Source organism: Megalopta genalis, chromosome 6 (genome assembly GCF_051020955.1).
Source record: "Megalopta genalis isolate 19385.01 chromosome 6, iyMegGena1_principal, whole genome shotgun sequence".
In the NCBI taxonomy this organism is placed as follows: domain Eukaryota; kingdom Metazoa; phylum Arthropoda; class Insecta; order Hymenoptera; family Halictidae; genus Megalopta; species Megalopta genalis.
Genome location: NC_135018.1, coordinates 21,632,902 through 21,647,553, shown reverse-complemented (window position 1 = coordinate 21,647,553; position 14,652 = coordinate 21,632,902). Strand labels below are relative to the sequence as shown.

General features: G+C 39.4%; 1 protein-coding gene across 1 annotated transcript in view; it reads right to left on the bottom strand.

Annotated features, from left to right (window-relative positions):
• LOC143259730 (uncharacterized) overlaps positions 1 to 12,588 on the bottom strand; it is an 801,439-nt gene extending 788,851 nt beyond the window's left edge. Inside the window, exon 1 of the mRNA XM_076523132.1 lies at positions 11,326 to 12,588. The gene's annotated coding sequence lies outside the window, so the exon portion shown is untranslated. The remainder of the gene's footprint in view (positions 1 to 11,325) is intronic.
• Between the last annotated feature and the right edge of the window lie 2,064 nt (positions 12,589 to 14,652).

The window sequence follows — 14,652 nt, the reverse complement described above, 5'->3', positions numbered from 1 at the left end:
CGTTTTATCGCTGCACTATCTTATTTCTTTTATTACCTACAAATAATCTATTGTCAATTTGTTTGTAGCTTTTCATGTAACGTCCATAATATTCTTAGTCGTCCGCAACATAAATTTTGATCGATGTACATTCTTTTGTATTTTAATTCTAAATCTGTATCCACTATAGTGTATGCAGATTATGGAATATTGTAAATTCATTTTTTCTGAATACATGTTTCCTGTATCGTTATTTAGATTTCTCTGTATAGATTGCTCTTACGAAATTCCTCATAGCTTTATGGAAAACGCGGGAGTCAGTGGGTTACTATACAAGATGTTATTATACGAGCAAATTTTACTCTAGGTTTATTGGAAAACCCACGCAGCGTAGGTTTATGCGAAAAACAATGTTATCACTACATACGTAAGTTTGTGTTGAAAACAATAGATTGGGTGGAGGAAGCAAAGAAAAACCGTGGATATTTTTTGTACGCGGCCGAGAACCATCGAGAATAATAGAATATGAGAGTTGTTTGAGTACGCAGTGCTTTCGAACAGAAATTGACTAGTGTTCGCCTATCATTCGCTTTCTCTATTTTTGGCAAACACGGATGTTGATGCACGGAATACGATTGGTTTACCATCGATTTTCTATTCGTCAATTTCTATAAAGTTAATACGAGGAACAAACAGTAGGCACACATCTGGTTACAAACAGATCAATAATATCATGTGTTGACCGCTGACAATGAGAATGTATGGTACGCTGTCAGCGATACGCTGTGTAAAATCCGTAATTGTTTATTGCTTCTATTATACCAATCACCTCCTTTAATGGTTGTCAATCCGCGAATCGATATTACGTAGAATCCTAACATTCATGAATGTTCACCAAACATCCAAGCAACTTCTCTCATTATCGCCGTAATTCAGGATTCATTGTTTTATTCGCTACATTTCATTCTGTACGATACAACTGCTTTGATTAAACATCAAATTACCTTGATTGCAACATAAATTGGGACATTATAATCGACTATTAATCAGACTGGGGAACAGCCACGTTCCCCCGTCACCTCCGCCCTTTCAACCTCGATTTTCTACCCTGCCCATGAAATTCCACATGCGATTATAATTTCTTTAGCGAAAGCGCTTTATCGTCCTTACATACTAGCCAATGGATAATTCAACAGTTGATAACATTGAAACGCTTTCTGAAATCTTTTTGCCTTGCAACACTTATTATTTGAAAATACTAGATAGCAATTATTATATTTATTAACGTATGCACCAAAGTGGTTGAAATATTTTAACACTAATAACATCGTCGCTCAAATGGCCGTTTTAACCATTTCTTTTTCAGAATTGCTGAAATTATAAAGATGCTTTATCGGAGATGGTTAAGTTTGACTCGAACACATAATCCAAGTAAATTCAATCTTATCATTTTTATAATGATAACAGAGTAAGTACAACACGTACTAATCACTTCCATCGCTCAGCACGGTTAGCGCTTAAAATAAGATAATAGGCAGCATTTACGAATACATTACTCTTCTTTTTTGTACGAAATACATCTCAGCAAATAGATATAATCCAGTAATCGCACAAAAAAGCGTCATCGTAATCTTAATAATCGTAAAATAACAAATTTGAAATCCATTATTTTAATGGCTCGGTAGGTCTAGCGTTAGTAATATATATCTACCACTCGATTATTATTTCTGATATCGTTCAAACAATTTCAATACCAACGCACGCATTATTGACACGTTTCATCGGATTCGGAAAATAAAACACCTCACCACTTCGATCTATCGCTCTTAATGTACCATTAAAGTCCGGGGTGATTTCCATTTCGATGCAAATCGTGTAATTACAGTCGATGATGAATGACATCGACAGTACGGAATAGAGATGCCAGATTGACGTTGGTGAACGCGTAAAGCCGATACGCTTCATTTTTGAAAGTGGATGAAACAAATATCTGAATCGCGGCCGTACGGCCGCGATTCCTCGCGAAATCGCGCGCGTTTTAATTTATTCTCAACGATCCGCAGTGAAATAGGCACTCCGGAAGTACTCAGAAATATTCACAGAAATATCAGAGACTATCCAGAACAGTCGGGGTTGGTTCAGTCAACATTTAGACCTAAAAGTGCAAGGCAAAATAATTCACGAAATTTTGAACTGTTCCAATCGACTTTTTCATATGGTGGAATTAGTATTTTTCTCGTATTTTTCTTAGTAGTATAAACAAATACACATACAAAATTTGTAAATAACGTTTATGGACGGTCCCATAAATATAACAAAAGGTTCATCCCGTAATTTCGAATAAGTATTATTATTATTATAATAAAATGCACTATGAGCTCTAGCACCTAGAATGGCTATTCGTTCGATTCGCTATTTGTGCTTTTTTCCACTATTGCTAGCGTGCGAGCTTAATTCGGTTTCTTCGGAGTTTTCCATTAATCAGCGCCGCTCATTTTTTTGCGATACGGAACCGTCGGTGATCCACATGTTTACCGGGTACATCAGAACGCAGAGGTTTTGTTTTCCCATGGACGTGCTCTGTTTCACAATTTTGCATGATTTTTTCCTTTCTCCGCCCGGCAATTCATCCCATCGAACGCGGCCCCCGTATTCACGCACGCGCGCGCCCGCTTTTCGACGTTAATTAGAAATACTCGCTCCCACGTGACCGACGGAAAGAGTTTAGCAATGTTGCGGCCGGCACTTTTTTCGGATTATTCGAAAAATTTCATTACCCAGTGAAATGAAATATCGAATTTTCCTGAACAGTCGCTTAACGTACTACAATCGAACGAATCTGGAAAAATTGTATATCCGTTGCTTTATACGTTATATGCTCCGCATGCGTTCTAACAGTTTTTAGGTACCTATTCCATCGTAGAAATGCGAGCAATGTGTCTGGAATTTTTTGACAACAATCGGCACGTGTTGCTGGAATTGTTCCGCTGAAAAATACTGTACGGAATATTGGTTCAACATTCTTTCGATTGAAGTGATTTATCAATACATTGTGGATTTTTGTGCAGAATGAAAATTTTCAGTACCATCAGTTAGGAGCAGCTATTAAATACAAATTTCTGTCTTTGTCTAATAATACCAATAATATAGTTTTTAATTATTTTCAGTTTTCTATTCTCTTAAATTTTATTTGCTAATCGCGGTTGTTCCTGCAGTATAGTCCGTTTTTCCGGTTAAGGACAATTAATAGAAATTTCATGCAGAACAGAGCATTTCAAGAAATAGTAACAGGTTCAACTAAATTAATTCTATCGATCGAAATTTATTAGTGCAGCGAGACGTTTCGTGTGCACACTTGACCAATTCATAGAGGGTATAATTAATGTCAGAACCCATAGAGCACATTTCAAATATTGATTGCGTGCAATAATATAGTAGGGGGTTTCAGTGAACAGAACCTTTAAGGAATTTCAAAACTGTTACATTGAATAACTCTATTAGTGCTGCAATAGTGTTGCTTAAACTTATTCTACAATTTATACTACTAAGCTATTACTACCTCTAAATTATTATACAATTTATATGTAACCTCTAAATTATTATACAATTTATATGTAACCTCTAAATTATTATACAATTTATATGTAACCTCTAAATTATTATACAATTTATATGTACATAGTATGCATCGATTCACTGTTAGTAACGAATGATTGATTTATACAGTAGTATGCTTCTATGCGTTCTATAAAATAAATAACTTACTATAAAAATCGACGAAAGTGAAAGCTTTTTTGCATAATTTGATACTAACGGTAATTCATAAAAATGTTGGTATACACGAATGAAATAGATCCAATTTAATTTTATTGATCTTTCAACATTTCTTACTTAAAGAAATGTTCCTAGTCAATGAAATTCGATAAATAATAAAGAACTCCACTTTAATGATACGTAGTTACTTCAAAATTATAAAATGAAAGATATCCTAATATATTGTTGTATATTAGATTAATCGCATACAATTATTATGTGCTAACTTCGTAAGATACAATTTTTATGTGTTTACCAGAAATTAATGTATGAAGAATTTCTTCATGATTTTTAGGTATAATTGAAAGAGGAGAATATAGGAGAACCCAAGTTGGAACCTAACAGAATGTGTTTTTTTCTTGGCAATCTATCAAACGGTTCATTACGTGTTGGAATCTGTTTAAGGGTAAGTGAATCTGTTTCATCCCTTTATTCTTCTAAAAGCTAAATTTCAAGAATAAGCATCTAGTAATGAAGCTCGCACATATAATTTTATTATATCATATAGCAAACATTTGTATAAGAATATCAATAACAAAGCTCTTGTTCTCTGACTTCTCCAAACGTTGAAATATTTATGAACGATACTCTACATACGTTTAATGTGTATAGTTACCATTTCAAAGTATCAAATTCAGATTGCGGATTTCATGCATTTAATGCAGAAATCAGTAAATGAAACATAAAACAGTGAAAGCATTAGAAGTAAGCAAGCATACGATCACGTTATTTTCAAACGATTTAAATTAGTAATAGAAGAAATGAATATCTGCTTAACTTTCTCTTCTTACAAACATTTTATTCTGTAGAATGACACGAATTATTCATATTTAGATTACAGATTTTTATGCAAAATAAAAATTATTTTCACTAACTACAAGATACAGGAGCTACGTAGACATTTATTCTGTTTCTTAATCATTTTAATAAATTGAAAAAAATGCAACTGTGTTTTTAAATTCTTCAAATGGTTTTACAATTTTATATTTGACCTAATCATTTTTATCACAAATGCATAAAATCCGCAATCTATTCGTATCTAACTGGTTATTGACATAACCAAATAATCGTGGTTAAATGGTCAGAGTCCGTGAAGCGTTCCATCGCAGAGGAAGTTTGACAAACGCTGTCCCGTCTTTGACTTTAACTAGCCTGCAAAAGAGTACAATCAATATGCCCGTACTCTCGCACGGGTAGTAATAGTTGCGACAAGATTCCAATACCAATATTATTAAAGCGCTAAATGAATTGCTAACGATTACGAAACGATGAATTGAGTGGTACAGCTTTTACGATGCTCTTCAGACAATGCAATATCGCATCGGGCGTTGTGTCGTGAAAATACAGAAATGGGGTTAGAATTTGTCGACCAGCACACGGCCGGCCCCGTGAATTTTAATCCTGTCACTTTTATCAGCGCGCTTCGCAGACGATACACGGTAATCCGAGGATCACACGCGCGCACGATAGCGCGGCAGATCATTCCCTGTTGACTTCCGATACGGACTGTCAAAACAGGCCTGGCCTCGGGGCTTCGTCAAGGTCCAATTACGAGTAATCAGTTTCCCCCGGTGACGTCTTTCAGCATGCATGGCTTTAATTAGAAGCTCGGATGTTGCTTTTCGTTCTCGATTATCAGCGCCGACGAGTATCGGCCTCGTGACTTCGCCTAATCGAAAGTGGAGGAAGGCTTCCGTTCGTTGCAAGACTCTTCAAGTGTACAGAAACGTGGACGGAATCACGGATCCCTCGCTCTTTTCAATCGTGCAACTTGACCTCCACAGATTTGAAGTAACATGTTACTTTATTTCATAATCATTTCCATGACTGCGATCTCTTTTCAAGCAACATTGCTTGAAATATTATTTTATCTAACATGTTATTTTATTTCATAATTATTTCCATGCCTGTGATCACATTTGCAATAACTTTTCGAAATAATAAAATATTATTCGATATAACACATTATTTTATTCTATGATTATTTGCGATTCTTGCTAAATACTTCGCACAAATTATGCGATCTTTCTATTAGATCCGAGTCTCGCTTATACAGACATCCTTATTGAATATTGATATATATATATATATATATATATATATATATATATATATATATATATATATCCTATATTTCAATAAAAAAGACAAGGTCACCCTTATATTTTTAAATGAAATTAGGTAATTTTGACTTCATGGTATCGTAGGCAACGTCGAGACGAATTCAACGAACTGCTGCATGATGACTTTCAGATGACATTGAAGGGAAAATTACCATGAATCGATTACCACAATATTTGCAATAATTCAGCAATACATAATATCAAGGCCTCGCATGTAAACATAAACAAATGAACGTTAAACATTGTTGTTGTTTGCATGGGAAACCGCTGTCTAGATATTTACGATTATAGATGTGTGTAAAGAATTATTTGTATATTGCCAAGTTATTATTCCCTGTCGTTATATTATTAGACTCTAATAACGTTTGCAATAGTTCGTTCAACTACAATTTTTCCTGATGAAAATGTAATGTATTTCAATGCAATATTTTTCTCGGCGGACGCGTTGAATGTCACGTGACATGAATTTATTGTGTTGATGAACCAGACTCACGCTCATTGGTTGTCTTGATTAAATGTTTAACGTTGCTGATGGAAATAGTTGTCGAAGTCGTTTCATATTAATGTTTAAAGAATGAATAAGAAAGAAGATATGCAAATGATGAAAATGAAGGAAGAAGTTTTCTTGGTCACCGAATACCAAATGAGATCGCAGAAAAGTAATAAGAGTTACGTGGACTTTAAAACGCGTAAATTTTGAAAATTCAGCGAATACTACCACGTGATAATTAATTTCTGAGAATTTCAACGTCCGTTTAAAGAATTCTGCGACGATCAGCTAATATTATTCAAAGTAAATGAAATGAGGTTATTCACGATAAGTCTCGCTATTAAATATTCTACTATAATACGGAAGCCTGTGCAAGTCCAACGAGAGCTTGTAGAAATTATGGGTAATTCGAACTGCCTAAATTCCTAAAGTTTTGCAAGCTGGACCGGCATCATTTACTAATTAATTCCGAGTTTATTGGAGCCTTATTAACTTTTATGCAGATATTCAGACACAAATGTTTCCACTTACAATGTAGGTTACAACTTCGAGTAACAAATTTTCACAAGTCCTCTCCAGATTTCGGTGAATCCGCTCATACAAAGATGCTACTGTTTCACGTTTTCACTTCAGCATTGTCGTACGAGGAACTGTTTCGTAATATACATGTTTAAAACTTATGTATACTGAAATTCTCACCTGGTATTTATCTACACTATATGCAGACAAAGTGATGTAATAATTTTTGTATAATTATAATTTGTATATACATGCAGTTGCAGCAAATCTATCAATTAATTTCATGAAATTATAAGTTTATGTATTATAATTTATATATTAATATATTATAATCAACAATTAATTTTACTATGAATTAATGTTCACTAAATTTTTCGAAACTGGTTTATCCTGATTTTTCGCAATCTACTCGAATAATTCGGACTGCTGTGTACTAGAATCAAAACAATAATTTTCACGTGCTCATTTGGCAGGCTTCGATAGATTTCTCAAATGGTTTTACGTTTAGTTTTTGTATATCTTTTATCGACGATATATATAAATGTATTTCACTTGTCGATCGATACCAGTGTACGTACATTTCACGCGGAGAAATATTGTATACAATTTATTTATTATCGAACAATAATATTGCATGAATGTTATACAGCATAATACAGCACGAGTGAAATGATCGCGAGAAAATTAGGTCACGTTACCGCTGTCCGTTGTTCAATAATGTATTTGGAGTGTAAACGTAATTCAGCAGCATACAATGTAGACAAGTTGGATAAGTACATAAGGGTTAAGCGACATAATTATAGCAGAACGTCGATTATCTGAACGTCGGTTAACGGAAGCGTCTATTATCTCAACATCGGTTACCCAAAGGACCAATTATCGGAACACGGAATGATTTATGAGTCCACACTATGCATTACTGCATAGTTGGGTATGACTATATAAATGATTATTTAAATGAAAAATAAATATTGAAATAAAATATATATATATATAATAAATAGATTATTTGCGGAGTTATTTAATTGATTTTTTAATTAAATAAGAAACTCAATTATTACTTGCAATTTGTTATTTATTATTCATTATTATTATTATTATTTAGAATCGTTCTTATTATAACATGTCGTTGTTTCGTATTCTGCCTGATTTTAATGAGCATACAATGGTATTAAAAATGTGTTTGTATAAAAGGCTGACGTGTATTCAATTTGATTTTTCAATGGTTTTTCAATAACTGCCTGAAATTAAAGCAAAATTTTTAAATCATCGAATTTTGTTAATTAATAACTTTAAACAGGCGTGGAAATATTAATGGCGACTGTGCGGCATCGTTTAGAATATCATTTACAAAGTAAGGTTTACGTTATTAAATTCTCTAATATTTAAAAGAGTCGTTAAGAATGCGACTGTAATTTCGAGTTAAAATAGCTTCGAGTGTAAAGGGCTAAAGAGAACTACTGCGTTAACTTGAAAAATCGAATGTTGCCATAATTCACAATGATAACGAAGTGAGAGTAGTTTCAATCGATGTAACGCAATAGCAAAGTCTTGAAAACTCCATAATTAATGTTACTATAGAATTCATGTTACGAATGGCAAGAATTTTAGTCAAAGTATTAGTAGTGTGGTACGAGAATTTATTTTCCAGCTACGGTAGATGGGGACGAAGTAAGTTTGGATAACATGCTTCTAGATCGAAAACTTGTTTAAAAACTTTAAACGCGTTTTTCTCGAAACCGTGTTGTTTAAACCAGGCGGGATTAGTGACTTTTCATTCGACTTGTATCGCATTTTTGGTGACAATACATACCTACTAATATTCTCTTCTGTTGCGATTTTTCATTGATTTTTCTAACATTTTACCGTTGGTAATAAATTCTTTTTGTAATTCGAGGACTATGGTGATTCTTACTACTACAACTAGAGTAATTAATGCCACGATATCAAATTTTTAGAAAAGAATTTAATTTCAGAAAAGAATTTAATTTCGTGTCACTTAAAATGTCACCCTTCAAGAGATCAATAAAATTCAAGTGAATAAATTCAACTGTGTATGTGTACATCTATACGCAACTGTACACATTGTTTATGTCATTGGAATACGTTATGCGGCAGTTTAATCGATAATGAAGCTGTATTGAGATCGATTGACTTCAGAAAATCCGGCACACATCAATCGTGATTGACAAGTAAGTTTCCTTTCAAATTCTTCCCCAAAGCCTCTATTATATTGTTACGGCGACTTGTCCAAATCAAGTCGCTGTAATGTGAAACTGCCCTGTTGTGAGCAACTCCTTAAAGAAAAATAGAAGAGAGGGGTTGCCACGGAGGTGTTTTATCAACGGACAATCGAGGAGTCGGGATCGGACCGTCGAGCGATCAACACCATCTAATTCAAAGATCTCTAACATAATTTAATTTAGTTGTATTATAGTTTGTGTTCTCTATTGTAAATAAAATGCCGCGACGCGGGAGAAGTGTAGTAATTCGCAACAATATTACAACCAGGGCTCTGATGAGATTACTACTATAACGGAATATTATTCTTTTACAAAAGTTTCAATGTAGCTTTAGGATTGTTATTTCTGTTGAAATATAAAATTATTTGCAAGTCCTATTTTCGTTACCAAATGTCCTCAACTAAGTTTACTTTGAATACATCTACATATCAAGTTGTTGATCATTAATAATCATTAAATTTCATGAACCTCGAGGACTGAAGTGTTCCAATATCATGACTAAACGATCACAATATATGTATTTAAGTTATCTTTACGAAGTTTTTTTTTCGTACGTTCCTACAGTTCTCCCCCAAACATACTGCCATCTGTTATTATTCACCATTTCGAATTTGAGCATCATAGCACTACTGATTTGTTGGCATAGATATAATATAATCATATCCATAATTATATTATTTTTAATATAATTATATTAATTTTCCTCTAAACTACGATCATCAATTTACTTTTCAGGGCAACGGTTAGCTTCAACGAAAATTAATTTTTGGGAAATTATGTACTAGATTGTAACAATTCTATCACCAACACGCAAAATGACTGTCAATTGTAATAGTGTCAAGTAAGTAACACTATGACAGCAATTCCATAATAAATTCTTCGAAGAGCCTTATAATTAAACTGCGGATTTTGCATATTAATGTCAAAAATAAATTCGAGATATAGAAAGATTTTAAGAACATCGATATTACCACTTATTAAAGTTGTTAAAGAAAGAAAGAACCTTTATTATTTTCCATAAATATCCGCAATTCAGTTATAACTGCTAAGAGAACCGCGGAACTGCTAAAATCCGCGTTGAAGTTCGCAGCGATTGATCAAAACGTCCAAGAAAAATGTCTGGAAAGTCGACTGAGCCTCGTGGTGGGTATTTAATCGAACACGTGCATGGTTCCAGAGGTGATTTGGTGGCCGCGCGAACAAGAGTCTTCGCACCCTCGTGCAGAAGCACGCGAGCACGACATCGGAAGCTCAGCTACTCGGGACGTCAGTCGCGGGAAGTTAAGCCCGAAATCACGATCGAGTTCCCATTGATCGGGGAAATTTCGCCGGACGGCCGTTTGCAATATTAAATCAACAATTACATTCCGCGGTGTTCGCTCGCCGCGAGATGAGATTCTTCGGTACGCGGGCTCGTAGTAAATTCAATTCGCGTTTTTCATTCGATCCTTTGAGCCCGCAGTTGCCGGCTTTCATAAATATTAAAATGGAACATGAGTTCGCAGCTCCGCGAACATGGACGTTCCTCGACTGTCATTTAATATCGCCGGTTACGTGTGGCATTCACCGATGAAGCGTCGTTTGAAAGGGACCCTATGCCAACGAAGACTCTAGAGGCTCGTGCTATGAACCTGAGGGCCGATTAACGCGTTGAAGAACTCGACTGCAAGGCGACACGGCCACCTTTGCGGAGACGTCGGTGAAACGTTGAATGAAAAACTCGGTAAACTCCGGACCACACCTGGTCCGTTATATAACACGATTTACGATGCGCAGGACTGGGGTTCTCTGAAAAACCGACGTCGCTGTTCGTCCAACGAGGTGTCAAGAATTTCAGCCGAAGATTAATGAACAGACGGAAACGCTCGAGATACCAAGCAACCGCGTATTTTTATCGCGACCGAAGAAAAAACCTCGTGGACCCAATCTCTCTGAACGATCGGAAGAGTGTCCGCTGTTCGGAGAACTTCGGCGAACACCTATAAATTCTGATGTCTTCCTCAGACGCGGGACACTCGAGCAGGGAACTCTCCCGGAAGATTACCCTCCTTTGAACGTCTGTCGTCTCCAAGGACGTTTCGTTCAGCGAGCACGATACTGCACGGCCGAATATTATGATGAGATATTATCGGACACGGCGATCTTCCGTGTAACTTACCAGGCCGGTTATGAGGGCTGATCCGCTCGCTCGGCCCAGTGATGTAGGGCCGGATCGCTTAAAGCCGCACAGCGTAATCCGAAACGGTGCGTTGCAACGCGTTGGCGCGAACAATCGGACGCACGAGGCTGCGCTCTCTTGCAGAACGCGTTTCGATGGGCTTGTTACAGAACCTGTTGGCGATTACACATGTAAGAGGTTTCACTGACACATGCGCACGTACAGTGGCACACTTCACTGAAAGCCATCCGCCTTTATTATTCCACTGAAACACAAGATTTATCCGGGCAGACGTTTCCACCCACTTGGACCGCGACAGAGATGCTCGCCGCTTAGCGACGATCACGCGACACACCTTTTCACGGGATCTTCCGTCGGCGATCGGCCGCCAATTAACCGACAGCCGATTCAGCGGGCTCGTTACTCGCTAGCACGCCGGTTAATTACACCCCGTGTATCGCGGGACCGCGCGTTTATTCGCCGTTAATTTATTCACGGCTGCGACACGGCACGGCGCGAAAGTGGCTCGACGGGTCGCGATGTCCTCTCGAAGATCGCTGCGAGGACAGACGAGATCCACGCAACGGACACTGCTGATAGCCACGTGACAATGTTTGCCGTGTCGAATGTCGCGCTCGCCCGATCCAATTACGAGACCCCTGGCCGAAGGTTTCGCCGTCTAGCCGAAAACTCGCGTCGGCAAGTGCTACCCTCCTCGTCCTGTTCTCGCCCTGTTCTCACCCTGTTCTCACGTCCCGATACGCGTGGCCGCGTCCGTGGCAACCCCTAGCCGACTGGCAGACCGGTGTCCTCCTCGGGAGGAGGAAACGAACCCAACCCCGAACCTGGACGACCGGTGTCTCGCGTTGCGTCGACGGTCGGCAACGCTTGACCACGTGTTCCAAAGCACATATGCTCCTTCTTGACTTCTGCTGCTGGTTGCGCGGCGCTGATCGCGTGCACGCGTCGCTCGCGACACGCGCCAGCTACACCGTTGTTCACACGACACCGAACTCTTCGCAGGGTTTGTTCGATAGTCGCGCACCTCCGGCTCGACAGACTTCTATGCTGTTAACCTGTCTCGGCGACACCTGGACACAACACTCTGATCAGCGTCGCGAGGGTAAAGTTCGCGACAGGACACCCACAGCGAACTCGACGCAGCGTCGCTCGCTCCGAAACGAACGACGCCCTGTTGTCGTCGCGGCACGGGGTGAACGCACGACTTTGCGGATGACGATCCGCGCCCTCCACCACCCAGAAACTACCTTCCGTCGCTGCTGCCGCCACCACCGCCACCGCCGACGCCGCTGCCACCACCACCACCACCAGTACCACCGCCGCCTCCACCACCACCAGCGTCGGCGTCATCCACCTCCACCGCTTTCACTACCACCTCTACTTTCTACACTAACACCACCACCGCGACCGGACCACCACCAGCGCGCGTTAGCTACTTCTCTGTCACGAATATTAGTAATACCTGAGCTTCAGTTGGGAAGTCCTGTCACGCCGCTACCACCCTGCGAGACCGACCAGTGTCCAGTCGCTTCGTGGCAATATCAACGGCGACATTAACACTAATCCTGGGACTCTCGCGTAGACTCTGTTACAATACAACAAGGTCGCCCTGGATTATGTAACCATGTGTTGCCACAGGTACCGACGTTGTTTGAGTTGTGCTGTTCATCGTGATTGGGAATTTGATGATACTCTTTAGCACTCTACAGGTACCGGATTGAACGGCGCCGTTCACCGGGATCGGGGCTTCGACGACGCTCTCTAACCGGGGCAACGATTAATAATCGGTCACTTGGAGGGCATTATCATCGAGTGGCCTGTCAATGTTATTTTTACGGCGATTCGAACTGTCGATTCCGACAGATGGGCTTTTGGTAATTAGACTCTGTCTTTCTGGGAGATCGTCTCGGGTTCGCGAGTACTCCCACCTATGTTATCAGCCGTACGAATTCGCGCTATCGCCAGCCAGCGCTCTAACACTCTTACGCTCTACCAATACCAGCCGGTGGTTAAACGTGGTTACCGCACACACTGCTGGCCAAGTTTCTATGCGCCCCTCCAATGTGCGTCTACGCCTACAACGGCGTAGATTTTACGGGCACAGGAACTCCCTCGTGGGCACCAGCACATCCTGCCGCACGATTCTCAGCCAGTGGTTCTCCTCGCGCAGGTCAGAATCCCAGTGACGGTTGACAAGAAGCGGTGGTAGTGGCAGGGGCCGGGGCGAGGAGGGTCTCTCGCGAAGGGTGGTCGAGGCGTCCCGCTCTCTCCCTTGGCAGTTCTCTTGGTGTGTTTACGGGGCGTCTCGACGCCGGCGCCGCCACGGGGTTGGGTGGTCACGGTTGGAAGTTCCGACGTCGATCGAATCCCCAATTGGGTGGGAGATGTGGGCAGCCGGGGGTAGCCGGGGTAAGGGGCGCACTCGGCTCTGCTCGAGGTTAGGGGAAAACTCTGAACCCTCTGCACTAGCAGGCCACCCTCCACCAAGAGCTCGGATAACAGCGTTGCCGCGGCTACACGCGCCTTTGTGAATGGAGACAAAACCGAAACGATCCTCCGCGAGAGAAGGTCGACATCTTCCGCGGGATCACAGTCGGCTCTCCGCCGTTCAATGGCTACTCGATCATCGTAATGACCCAATTGCGCGGACTTCGTTCCCACTTAACTATTAACAATCAGTGAAGGTTAACCTTGCTCGGGTTTCATGGCACTGCGCTGCACCGTTACTAAGTTCGGTTTGGTATTTCGATAGATCCGCGATCGCTCTGAATTGGCAACACGATACCAGTATACGAGTCGGTTCTTCATTCTTCGCTTTTTCCCTCTCGTTTGGGTGCTTACTGGCAGGGTTTATTGGAGTTCGAGTCACTTCGTTTTTTCTGGGAATGATACGTACACTCTTGTTATCCGGTACGATTCTCGAGGTTATTATTACCAGTGGTGCTTGATTAAGGCACTTCGACGTGCCGGCTCTTCTTAACCAATTATTTTGTTATTATGACCTGAATTTATAGATATTTATAATTTATATAGTAACTATATAGTAACCTTTAGATAGGTTATATAGTAACCTTTTAATGTAACTTCAGTTTTAACGACTATGCGGTAAAAGTATTTTGTTCTGTTGCTACTCTTTTATCACCAAGAAAATTTCGCATTTTAATCGTCAGATCTTACTTCATACATCAGAGTAAATTCACATTTATTAAAAATTATAAATTCGTTGTCGATTTATATCTAGAGATTATCTGTTCAGTAATTTTAAGTTACGTAAATTATTTTGAATCCGTAGGAACAATATTGGCT